Source organism: Myotis myotis, unplaced genomic scaffold (genome assembly GCF_014108235.1).
Source record: "Myotis myotis isolate mMyoMyo1 unplaced genomic scaffold, mMyoMyo1.p scaffold_m19_p_12, whole genome shotgun sequence".
In the NCBI taxonomy this organism is placed as follows: domain Eukaryota; kingdom Metazoa; phylum Chordata; class Mammalia; order Chiroptera; family Vespertilionidae; genus Myotis; species Myotis myotis.
This window is the reverse complement of record NW_023416316.1, coordinates 44,801,917-44,814,963: the sequence shown is the minus strand read 5'-3', so window position 1 is coordinate 44,814,963 and position 13,047 is coordinate 44,801,917. Positions and strand designations below refer to the sequence as shown.

General features: G+C 48.9%; 1 protein-coding gene across 6 annotated transcripts in view; it reads right to left on the bottom strand.

Annotated features, from left to right (window-relative positions):
* SMARCA2 (SWI/SNF related, matrix associated, actin dependent regulator of chromatin, subfamily a, member 2) overlaps positions 1–12,420 on the bottom strand; it is a 181,735-nt gene extending 169,315 nt beyond the window's left edge. Inside the window, exon 1 of one of the 6 annotated variants that reach the window (XM_036330951.1) lies at positions 12,293–12,420. The gene's annotated coding sequence lies outside the window, so the exon portion shown is untranslated. Of the gene's footprint in view, positions 1–9,975; positions 10,407–10,544; positions 10,683–11,061; positions 11,134–11,588; positions 11,788–12,292 lie in introns of those variants that run through there. The other 5 variants (XM_036330954.1, XM_036330953.1, XM_036330955.1 and 2 more) reach the window with 5 other exon arrangements.
* Between the last annotated feature and the right edge of the window lie 627 nt (positions 12,421–13,047).

Here is a 13,047-nt window from a genome sequence, read left to right as displayed (position 1 = left end):
GGGCACTGACCACCAGGGGCAGATGCTCAACACAGGAGCTGCACCCTGGTGGTGAGTGTGCTCCCACAAGGGGAGCGCCACTCAACCAGAAGCCAGGCTCATGGCTGGCGAGCGCAGCAGCAGTGGCAGGAGCCTCTCCTGCCTCCGCGACCGCCCTAAGGATGTCCGTCCGACTGCTGGAATGTCAGCAGTCAGACATTCCCCGAGGGCTTCCAGATTGCAAGAGGGCACAGGCTGGGCTGAGGGACACTCCTAGTGCATGAATTTCGTGCACTGGGCCTATAGTATCATAATAATAATGACTGTTAATAGACTTATTGTGGTGATCACATTGCAAGGCATATAAATACCAAATCATCATGTTGCACACCAGAAACTAATACAATTGTATATGCCAACTATACTTTAGTAAAAAAATTTAAAAAAAGAATTTAGGGCATTCTGATGAGTTAGGCCTAAAACGGAAAGTGATGATAGGCTGCTTTGGAGTGACTATAAGCAGGGATCACTCAAACTCTTTTGCTGATAGAAGATGGGACCAAAAATGTAGTTCAAGCAGTTTCTAAAACAACAGGGAAGCCCCACGGGTGAATTACAGCCTTGAATTCTCTAGAGAGCCAAATGTTATTATTTATTCTTTGTGATTAACAAAGCAGACGGAAGTAACATTTTTTGGCAGCCCACCCCTTCACACACACACACACACACACACACACACACACACACGTTCAGACGGCATTTTAAATTTAGGAAGCCGACGTCAATTCAGGGGCACTACAAGTTATGTTCTTTTATGTATGTCAGCAAACTAACACACCCCTTTATTTTTTTGTGAATAAGAGGAAATTGCTTACTTCCAGTTATAATTTACCTTGAAATAGGCTTCAAGAGCTACGACAATAATATATCACAGACCTGAACAATGACAATACAAGTACTTTGCCTGGTAGTCCTACTTTTCATGTTTTAATATACATTACCTATAATACTCCTTTCTACAAATATGATCGCCTTCATCTGGGAATCTCATAGAATGCTGTGATTACCTATACACAGCCCCATAACTATGCTCCTCATTTTTATTTTTTGTTAATGGAAACTACTAAAAACTTAAAGTGAAAAACACTTGAGAAGGAAAAGGGAAAAGTATGGACATATAAGTGGAATATTAATACCATGCAGTTAACTTTTTCCTAAGAGAACCTTCAGATGCATACACGTAATGAATGTGCCCATTACGGAGCATGACTCACAAACGAGAAACTAGCTCAGAGAAATAGCACAGTCTAGTAGAACGCCCCCCGTGCCACAGGGCTCATGATTGGCAGGAATCTGGACTGTCACACACCTTGAATGTGGTACTTACTCTCTGGCTTCTGACTGGGAGTCCAGAGACCTGAGTCTTTCCTCTCAGAGTCGCCGCTAATTCTAGGGCCCTGAGCCACGTGCCTTTCCCTCGGGGTCTCTAGGCCTCCTCTGGGCTTGGGATAGGAGTCTCTCAAGGCTCCCTCCGTCTGTCTATCCGACGACGGGGAGCATCTCGCAACCTTCCTGCACGTGAGGAGGCTCTGTGGCCAGATCTGGGCTGTCCCAGGACGGGCGTCTTGCGGCCACCACAGGTGTGCTGAAGAGGCGCTCCTCTCAGAGAGGCGGCACAGTCCTGGCCTCTTCATTTCTGGTGGCAACTTGACAGCACAGCTCAGGTGCCTGATGAAACCTCCCCACAGTGTAAAGCAAGGGGGAGGGGGGGAGGTAATAAACGACAACAGGTACCAGTCTTTGGCAGTCGTGCATGTTGTTACTAAGTTACTATGATTAAGGTTTAAAGCCCAGTATGGGCCAACTGGGCTTCTCCCTCTTCAACCCTGCAGGTATCCCTAGGAATCCAACCCCCCTTCCTTCCTTCTTCTTCAAAGGGCAAATGAAATGCCGCAGACGGGGCGGTGAGGGAGAGGAGAGCGCTCAGATAACCTTGATAGGGTCCGTGGTTGATCTGTCCACGAGATAACACCCAAAACTTATTTTTATTTTGTGTTGGGGGAGGGCGTTTTACATTGTCACAGAAAAGAACAACCAGTTCCACAATTATGTGGCTAATATAATGAAGAAATGTGTGTGTGTGTGTGTGTGTGTGTGTGTGTGTGGCGGGGGGGGGGGGGGCATGGAGGCGAGGCAAGGCACAGTGACCTCCCCATACAGGCAATGCTAGGCCTCCAACCTCCCCGTAGGCTGCCTCAGACCAGCACTCCCTGAGAGCCAGGCCGCTGCATTCCTGGCCAAGAATTTTCCAGCAGTACACCATGTCTCTTCTCCTCCTGATGTTCCTGCCTTTACAACTGGCGAGTGTGTGCTTTTAAAAATAAAGGTTTGGAGCTTCCCACAGCTCCAACCACCAGACATCTTCCTCAGCCCAGTCTCCTTCCTCTCCCCTCGCTGAAAGCCACAGCGCACCCATCTGCCTATTAAAAGAGCTCAACTTCATGGGATCTTAAGGGTCACCAGTCCAACCATGAGAAAGCACATACCTTACTGTCTTACTGCCATCCACAGAAATACCAAAGACCCCCACTCTTGTAGTAATAGTTAAACACACCCATTCGTGCTTCATAATAACTTTAGTGACTTAAATCGAGGAGGCATTTTTGTCACATCCCCACTGAAATGATGAAGGCAGGAAGGGACCACCTAGTTTGACCAAAGTCACATCTGTAAGTAGAACCTCTTACTTCTCGTCTCCCAGCCAATGCTGAGCCACTGCACCCATCAGGCCAGGCCACTCCCCCCCCCCCCCCCCCCCCGGGTGTGGAGAGCATGCAGCAGTGATAGGAGTGGAGAGCACAGGACGGAGAAACAAAGATGGAAAAACGGGAGAGAGATTTTGCAACATCAATGATGAATCACTGATCGGCTGCCTCCTGCACGCCCCCTACTGGGGATCGAGCCTGCAACCCAGACATGTGCCCTGACCGGAAATCCAACCGTGACCTCCTGGTTCATAGGTGGACGCTCAACCACTGAGCCACACCAGTTGAGCATGGCTGTGATAACATATTAATTTATGACGGGGCAGAGAAGTAAAGAGAAGCCCTAGAGAGAATAGGAGGTGGAGACAATGTCATGAACTAAAGAGGTCGGTGATATTTAATCAAACATCCTGGGGACCCAATTTGACTCCTCTATTCCCAACTGTACTGACTCTCCACTGGGCACAAGGCCATGTACAAAAACGACCAGAGGGCTTACTTACTCCCAGGCTCTGCAAGCCTGATAGGGAAAGAGCACAAATCCACAAATAGCAGGGAGGGAGGGAGGAAAAGAAATGGAACCTCCTACAAGACAAGAAGGGGCAGGGCTCAAGTGTCCAACACAGCCCCCGGCAGGAAAGGTGACTTGCAGCTTGGAAAGGGAGTTAGGGAAGGCTGCACGGAGAGGGTGGCACGTCAGCTAGGCCTTGACATAAAAGTAAACATACAAACGTTTCCTAGAAACTCTGTTTTCTAGTCGCAGAAAGAGCCTGAGGAAATGCCACCATCATGACAAGGCAACACATCCTACAGAACTCTCTCCACTGAAGGTCATAATAAAGACGGGAAATCTTAGATCTCCAGCAGACATGTATCACTGCGGGGGTCTACAGAAAGACTGGGGTGCAGGCTAAAGGTGGAACACTAGGACTGAAAACTAGGCCCAGTTCACCTCCCTAAGAATAACTCGGTCTTTCAAAAGTTTCCTGGCTGCTCCGTAGGACAGTAAGGCTCAGGAGATAGTAAAGATAAGTTAAAAGAAAAGAGTTCTTTTCATGTCTGTTTGCTGACTCAGAGTGTCTCTCCGGACCTGAAGGGCCACTTGCTTCTGTGTAGCTTTCTCTAGAAATGAACTGATAATTCCTCACAAGAAGTAGCCACGGCTCTAGAACTGGGACACCGCACCGCTAAGCTTAATGGGGGAGCGGAGCTGGGTCAGGAGAGCAGCGATGAAGATAAAGAAAAACTACCAGAAGTTTCTCTTTTAGAGGCCCAGGTTGTTGGGCTAGGTCCGTGGTCGGCAAACCGCGGCTCGCGAGCCACATGCGGCTCTTTGGCCCCTTGAGTGTGGCTCTTTCACAAAATACCACGTGCGGGCGCGCACGTACAGCGCGATTGAAACTTCGTGCCCACACTCACGGGGCCAAAGAGCCGCATGTGGCTCGTGAGCCGTAGTTTGCTGACCACTGGAGGTGGTAAGTATTACCAAAGCCCTGTGCTTCTTGGACTCAGTCGTGCAACTTTAAACAGGGCACATGTGGTGGTTTGTGCCGCGGATAAAAACCATGCTGGGCTTCAAGTTGATATTACACACTGCTGGACCAAAACTCTAGCAAGGCACGGAAAACGTTTATCCTTGTGCTTATTCCTGTCAGAGTCCCATGCAAAGTGGAATACGTTTCAAAGAAGTGGTTGGGTTGGAAGTTTGTTGGGCTTCTGTGAACTTGTCATCGTGGAGTCAAGGAAACACGTTAAGATGTGAGCTGCTACCTCCCCTTTAAATACGCTGCCTTGGGACCATCCTTCAGAGCGAGCCCTGGCAAAGGCTCTGAGGCAGCTCCGTGCAGGGCGGAGGGCGGCACACGCTGCGGTGGCCGCCGAGTGCCCCAGGCTTCCCAGGCACAGCCTCACAGGAACCTGGCTCTTCACACCCGCACCCTGGACACACCGGCTACCTGTGATGCAATTCGATGTCCTCCTCGTGAGGACAGCCAAAGCTTCCACAAAGGAAAAATCCTTTAAAAAGAGTGTTCACGAGAAATCCCGAAGTACTGGAAAACCCCTCAACAAAAGAGCAGCTCAGCAGAGCATCCCTCTAAGCTAGGAATCAACTTCCATGGGTGGTTATAAAGGTCACCATGGGTAACTGTCATGTCTAAAACTCATCTGACAAACAAGCCAATGACAGCTAGTCTGAAAGCACAACACCTGCAGTGTACTATGCCGTGTGTGTGTGTGTGTGTGTGTGTGTGTGTGTGTGTGTGTCCATGTGACGGTCCTTCCTACGTCCCGTTAGGCCCCTGGCAAGGCAAGCTCATTTGGGATGCTGATAAGCATCAGTGATAGCCACTTCCTTCTCTGTCTGCTGAGATAATATTTATACATTAAACACATACAAGAGTCTGAAATACATAATTTAAAACTCTTCTGGTTGACATGGCCCACTGTAGCACCACAACTCCAATATTACATTCTGTTATGCGACAGACGAGCTTTGATATGCCACAACTTTTGTAGTAGGGACAAAATTTCAAGAAGGAACCCTTCAAGTTCTTTGCAACTAAAATGAATAATGGTCACTTATGACATTTGTATGCCATTAAGAAAATCACCATGTAGTTCATTTGACCTCATCTGCAAATAAGCATAATAATAGCAGCTACAGCCTCACATTTGATATGAATCAAATGAAATATTACACATGATGACACCTCCTGAGCTATCAGGTAAAAATGCACATTATCCCAAGGATCCTTCTAAAGGCCTCAATTCCCATCCTGGCCTTGAATCGACATCGTCAGATTCATCTAAAATATTTCTTGTTCATGAATAGCCTTGCTCAAAACTTCTGAAAGACAAGCCTCCAATAGGCATTGGGTAAAATATTCATACATGAGCCTGGAAGTCAGGTCTTCCTACCATCTCCAACTTCATCCTTTGAAAACTCTCCCCACCTTGGACCCTCTTGTCCTGGGCAACCAGGTCAAAAATGGTACATTGGTCTTTTCACAGATTCTTTAGGCTCAGCCTCTGTGCTATCAAGACTGTCTTCTGATCTCAGGTGATCACAGTCCATCACCCCCACCTCTGCCCTGCTCCAGCAGCAACGCTACCCCATCGAGGAGACCTTATCTATCCCATGGGCCCAAGAGAACCACCCTGATCTCTCCCTGTATCACATGGCCCTTGCAGTTTACTATTTGTTATTCTTGTTTACATGTTCCGGTACATTCTTTAAAACACATCAATTCTCAACTATAGGTCATTTATTTTTTACGAATTATGAATTTTGCTTAATAACATTTTAGGACATATAGGAAAACAGCACAACCACAAGCTACAAAAAAGTTGCAAATATTCAAGTGCCTGGTTCAAAAGCACAGTGGGGAGATGGGAGAGGGCTGCTATCCTCACAGGCATTCCATTTCCAAGTTTGATGACTTATATAAACCAACATATCCTGACTCTTTTTGGTTAGAGAATTCTGAATTCTGCTTAAAAAAATAAACAAAAACAAAACAAGCAAACAAAAAAGGAGCCCTAGTTAGGTAGCTCAGTTGGTTAGATCATTGTCCTGATATGCCAAGGATGTGGGTTCCATCCGCGGTCAGGGCACATAAAAGAAGCAACCAATGAATCGTAAGTAAGTGAAACAACTAATCAATGTCTGTCTGTCTGTCTGTCTCTCCCTCTCTCTCTCCTTCCCTTCCTCTCTCATCAGTAAATAAAACCATTTATTTTAAAAAAGGAGAGGGGTGGGCTATAATTATATTTAATGGTTTTTAATTTTTAAATTTATTTCAACTTCTGTGGATTCCATTCATCAATTTACAAAGAGGCCAGCCCAAATTTAAATTAGTTCAGTTTCTGAAAAGTTTCTAAACCATTAGTGCTTGAGTAGAGATAGATGATATATTGTTAAAGACTAAGGCTTGAGATGCTTATATACCTAAAACTACAATAGGATACTGTTTAAAAGATTTTAAATCACAGAGGCATATAGCCTGATTATAACTGTCTAAATGTTCTGAAAGTCTTATATCTATAATAAAACATCATAATTCATGGTAGGCTTCAGTTATAAAGTAATGTATTATAAAGCCAGAAGTTTGGGAGGGGACTACTTCTGCCAACATTTTAAAAACCCTGTCTTCCATATCTAAAACATCATCCCAAATGAGTGAATTAATGAGTAATGAACTCATAATTAAAATTAAATATTGTTTATATGCAACATTCAAAAGACCCAACTATTTAGCTCCTGAATTTTGTCAGCTCTTTTATGTTTTGCTAAGTTATAATTATTCAAGTACCTTTAACTGTATCTTTAAGACTGGTCTTACTTAAAGGTTCTCTTTTAATATATCCTGAATACTTAATATCTACAAGGAAAAGTGCTACATTATTAAGAGAAAAAATAAAGTCATAATAAATAGTAATAAAGTTGTAAAGTTTTCCAAACCCATACTGCAAGATCCCATTTAATTTGGAACAGATATTTTAGGAAAATAAATATGTTATCTTTCACAATGGCTCTGCAGAACTAAGTTTTAGACTCCTATGTTTCCTATAAAAATAGTCACAATTTCTTTGGTAGAAAGCACAGACCTTTTTAAAAGACACTACCAAATAACTTACCACCATATTTCTGTATTTTCTATTCCCAATTACTTATGAAAAGATCTATGACTTTACTAACTGGCTAGAGATTAAGTTTCCATAATACAAACTCTTGCAAAGATGACAGAAATTCAACATCCGCAATTGGTCAAAAACAATCTACAGAACACACTTAAGGAATTGGAGTAAATTAGAAGATAATTCTTTTACATAAAAAAAAAAGTGACAAGAAAAAATTCAGAAGTAGGTTCCAAATATGGCTTTTACGTTTCAGAAATTTTCTCATTTCTTCACCAGAAGTACTGGAGAAATGTGACTCACTTATTGAGAGCTTTCAAAGTCCACTCAGGGTAAGCAACTGATGAAAATGATCTTGACCAGAAACAGTGAGAATCAAAATTTCTGGTGGTTAAATCAGGTCCTACCAACACACCTTCAATAAGCTAGTGCTGGCAAACACCCCTTAGCCTTATGTTTGTGGTAATTCAGTTGTTCTCATGGCAGCATGTCAAGATGTCATAAATAGCGATTTTTTATTTCTCTGGAGTATCAAAAAGCTGCTGACCTAAGAGAGTTTGACAAATAAATGCCCTGTTTACAAAGGAAGGCTTCTAAAGGGGAAAAAGGGCACGCGCCACTTTTATAATGTATCAAAGTTTTCTCTTTTATGCTCTTGCTTGAATACATAATAAGCCTTTAAAAAATGAAATGTCAAAATATTACAGTAATATAAGAGGCATCCCAATTATCTCCTAGAAAAGAATGGGATATGCTTTCAGACTGGTCAGTAAAATGATTTACTTTAAACTTAATTAAAGGAAAGAAGTTTTAAATAATTATTTGCCAAAGTCTCACCTTCTAGTTATACTGTCAGAAATATTTTAAACAGAATTCAAGTATTAACAATATAATACAAGCAGAGGTACTTTTTGTGTGTGTGTGTGTCAAATTCCAAGCCTCCTGTGTTGGTCAAAGCACTTTTCAAGAAACCTGACGAGAAATGCTCAAAAACCACTTTAAAATTGAACAAAAGAAAAGATCTAAGGCTGCTTTGAACACACTCTTGCAGTGAATATTTTCTGTGAAACACCACAGTGCAGCCAGCCCAGAAGCTGGGATGTAACACATAAGAGAAAGGCTGCATTGAAGGAAGCACTCCCTCGCCTCTGCCAGTTCTTCAAGGGTCCTGATACCCCAAACTCTTAATTTATTCTACAATATTCTTGACCAATACAGAGTCTCTCTTTAATACCTTCCAACAAGAGAGCTGGACCTCAATCTAGCGGTGTGTTTTTACTTCAGTCCATGCCAATAACTATCATTTGCACCTAATAAGTATCTCCAAATCCCTTCTTTCCAGCAGCTAACGTTTGAGTTGTCAGCAAGCTTTAAAAAAAAAAAAAAAAAAAAAAAAGGGGAAAGAAAAAATCTAGAATAAAAGGGCAATTAAATTCCTAAAAGTGTGTCTCAATCTGCATAACAATGCACCACCTTGCCTTCAAACCTGACACACCTCTTAACACTTTACCACTTGCTAGCAGTGGGCTGGAAGCCTACCAAGTCTAGTGTGGGCAAACAAGCCTTGGGTAGTGGTCCCCCAAATAAATGGTGGAAAGTATTACCCAAAACATCTGAGTGTGCCTCTGAAAGGAAATACACACACAGCCAACAGTGGGCACGGTTTATTTTAGTACAGCTCTCAGTGGTTTCTGAGTTGGACTGGTCCGGCAGGAATTTGCTCCACATGCAAGCGACAATCTTTCTGCTCAGACAAGCATTCTGTTCCTACAAGCATGGCATAACCAGATGTAAGTAAGTAAGTCCTTTGAAATGGAAGTTTAAAATTTAACCCTGCTATTGGTAACGCACAGACGTGAAAAGTAACCACTCCATACAGTAGACAAACGTGTATCCTTAATGTCTTCCTTATGCTCTACCATTACACACACTTGGGAAGACAGCCTGCACATAATGACAACGATGACACGAACCAGGGTCGCTTTGATTTTTCAAAAGCACCAACCTCCTTCAGGTCAGGCAGGGAGGAAAACAGGCGACAATCTTGCAAAACTCTCCCAAAAGTTATATAAACAAAGGAGGGGAGAAGCCCAAATGGGTTCTGCACCCATGTGCTACTAAAATTACATAACCACCGGTGCAGGCACTAAAGAAGGAATGGCTTCTGCACAACACTCCCACTTCCATCGACCCCCGAGCCTGTCTCCTTCTTTTTAAAAAGCCAAACGCCTGGCAAGATCAAGTGGACAACTCTGAATATTTATTTTATTGCTGGAGTAAATCCTGCCAGAGTTGGAGGCACGTTTAGGCCCGAAGTTTGAATGTGCAACACACAGGGAGCAGCGACTCCACTCTCGGGACCCGCAGGAGAAAGAACTGACAAGCGACAACATCCAGGAAGGCCTTCTCCTTCCCCCTCAGGATGCCTCCCGCTGGAAAGTTTCCACGCAATCGATCGAAGGGCAAGGAGCCCATTTCCCCCCCCGCCTGCCTGACTTTGCAGGAAAAGCGAGCGGGGAGACCAGAGGGAGCGGGCAGGGAAAGTACTGGAAAGATCCGCACCCGGCGGGTGGCGGCGACGCAGGCTGCTTACCTGGCGTCCGCGGAACAAAAAGAGGAGCGGGGCTGGCCGAGCCTGCGGTGGCGGCGCGGTCGGCGGCCGGGAGCCGGTGTCCGCCGGAACCCTAGGCCCGCGCCGTAGCCCGCGGCCCAGCCCCGGCCGCCGCTTCCTCGCTCGCGCGCGTCATGTCACGGCGATCAAACATGTCTGTGTGCGCTTCGCTGCTGTGACTTCCTGATTCTCTGCCGCTCGCGCGCGCACACTCACCCTCACAGCCACACGCACACGCCACCCCGACCTGCCCCCGCCACCAACCTGGCCTGTCCTCCCCGGGCTCTGGGGGAGGGCGCCAGCAGGGGCATCTGCCCGCGCCGCTGCTCCCGACGCACTGGCCCCGGCGCGCACAACACACTCACATTCACGCGCGAACACACTCGCGTCGGCCCCGAGGGTTCGGAGACGCGAGCCACGGGAGCTCGCCACTCCCCTCCACCCCCACCCCACCCTACTTAGCTGCCCTGACAAACTTTTTTTCCTGCCTGATCCGCGTCCAACTTCCCTCCACCCCCACCCCCCAGCAGTCCGGCCAGCCCAGCGCTCACCAAAATCAGCCGCAAACTGCAACCCGGATAAAAATAATAATGCAGCCCGGGCGGCGGGGGCGAGCGCGCAGCACTGGCAGGAGGCGATTTCCCCGCGTGTACCGGAAACCGGCCCGAGTGCCCACATCAGGGCGCGGGTGTCTCCCGGAGCCCGCACTACTGCGTCCGGCCCGCGCGGTGCAACTGAGCCCAGACTGCAAGGCCCGGTGCGGGGCACCCGAAGCACTGGACTCCGAGTGCGCCCCGCAGCCGGAGGGCGAGGGGCTGGCGCGCCGAACCGGTTATTTGGGGAAGTGCATCGCGACACCTTTGCAGGAGGCATGGCCGTGTTTTCCAACGCAAGTGGGAGGAGGGAAGACGGAGGGGGAAAGCAAAAGGGGTTAACCAGGTTGGGATGGGAATAGAGCAACTCGAAAGCAGAGACCCAGAAAGATGGGTGCGTGTTATCGTTGGGATTAAGCTCCCACTGGGTCTCCCCGCCTCCGGTCCTCACGCCCCCCCACCCCCCCCACCTCACCTCCTTCTCCCCGCTGAAGCCCTTCCCCTTCTCCAGCGAACGCCACCATCGCCGCCCGGGTGTGCGCGGGTCCTGTTTGTGACAGTAAGGCAGAAGAGGATTATCCGGATCATGGCCTCCCGGCCCGAAGCCACAATCTCTCTCCCTGGCCCCAGAGCGCCCCTAGCACCCGGACAGTTGCGGGCGACCTACGCCCGCGATTCCCGCGGCTCAAGCTGCAGGAAGACTCAAAGCAAAAGAAGACAAACCCGGGGAGGGAGAGGGCAGGGTAAGTGAGCCCCGCGGGCACCTCTGACCTCCTTCGGTGCCTCCTCCCTCCTTCCCAGCTGTGCGGCCCGGGCCAGACACCCCGAACTTCAAAGCCCGAGCCGTCGCCAGGTATCAGGAGCAGGAACGCCCGCAGAGCCTCGGGCACAGCGCCGTGGCAGCCCTTCTCCCTAAAGGCCTGACTACCGGTCAGCATTCCCACCCCCGGGCGCCCGAGGGAACGCGCAAAGTGGAGGTGACACCTCCGACCCGGCACGCACCGGCCCCGCGGCGGTGGCAGCCGCCGCCTCGGCGCGCCGGCCCAGGCTTCTCCGGCCGCTCGCTCGGCTCTCCGCAGCCTTTTAAACTCGTCTCCGGGAAGCGAGTGGCAGCCGCGATCGTTGGCGCCTCGCCGCCAGTCCAGGCTCCTTGCCTTCCTCTCCCGCTGCACTTCCAACTCTTCCGGGGAGGACTGAACGGCCGCATTTCCATTCTCCTCCCCAGCCTTCCAGCCCCCTCCCGCTTACCCCCCAGGCTTTTAAGGGAACGGGGAAGGGGTGTTGCCACCTTGCCAAGTGTGTGCATTGCAACCTTGAGTTGGCAGCGCATCGCTGCCTGCCTAGCCAGGGTCAAGGCTGTGGTTTGTTGGGATTCCCCCTCCTTGAAGTAGTAATTATTACTGTTATTATTAGAACAGCGAGGTTCGGTTGAAACTTTCCCGTTTCTTCCACCGTCGCCCGGGTTCTGTCGTTAGAGCATTCCACCTGAGGCCCGGGGGGAGGAGGCGGGCTTTTTTTGTTGTTGTTGTGGCGGTTGGCCCGCCTGTTTGTTTTGATCTCGTCGCATGCACAATAAATAATAATTAGGATAATAATGAATAATCCCCGGCGCGGGCGGCGCGGTGCCCGAGGGGTTTGTGAGGCGGCTGCAGCCGGGAGGCCGCGGGGAGGGGAGAGAGGAGAAGGGAGTTGTAAGTTATATTTACCTTGCTCGCGAGGAGTGTGCTGGCTGAAGCGCTTCCCTCTCTGAGTCACCCAGAGTACAGAAACGGAGGAAGAGAGGACTAGATTATGAATATGACTTCATTGATGACAGCCATCCCCTCCTCTTCCTAAACTCGGGCTCCGCCCCTCGCCACCTCCTTGGGCGCCGGAAGACGCGCCGCAGTTGGCCCCGCGCGCCGCTCCTCCCTGCCCGCCCCGGCGCGGGTTGGCGGGAAGCTCCTGTCACTCGACCCGGCTCAGCGACTCCGGGAGCTCGGGGGGAGGAGGGGGCGGTGTGCAAGAATGTGGACGGAGACAGCTCTACTGTATGCGTGGATCCGAGTGTCTGCGAGGCGCCGGCTCTCCGCCGCGTTTGTGCCTGGAGCAGAGAAACTGCGCAGGACGCGGAAAGCCCAAGCCTCGATGGAGTTGGGCGGCCGCCCTCCCTCTGCGCAGTCCTCGTCCAAGGGCGCTGCCGGGCACCCCGGGGGGCTGGGGGAGCGGTGGGAGGCGGCCGTAGTAATAGCGTGTAGTAGTTTGGGGTTCTGCGGAGAAGGTGGTGGAATTTGACTGTGCCTCCGCCTGCCAGAGCCAGCCTGCAGAGGGAAAGGGAGGGGACAGGGGAAGGGCTCCGAGTGGCACCAAAGCTGGCTGTGGTACAGTGTTGACCATGAAAAAAAACACACAAAAAAACCAGGCATTGTCTTGTGGGCTGAAACTTTTTATCGCTCTCTCTCCCGCCAACGTCCGTCCCCCC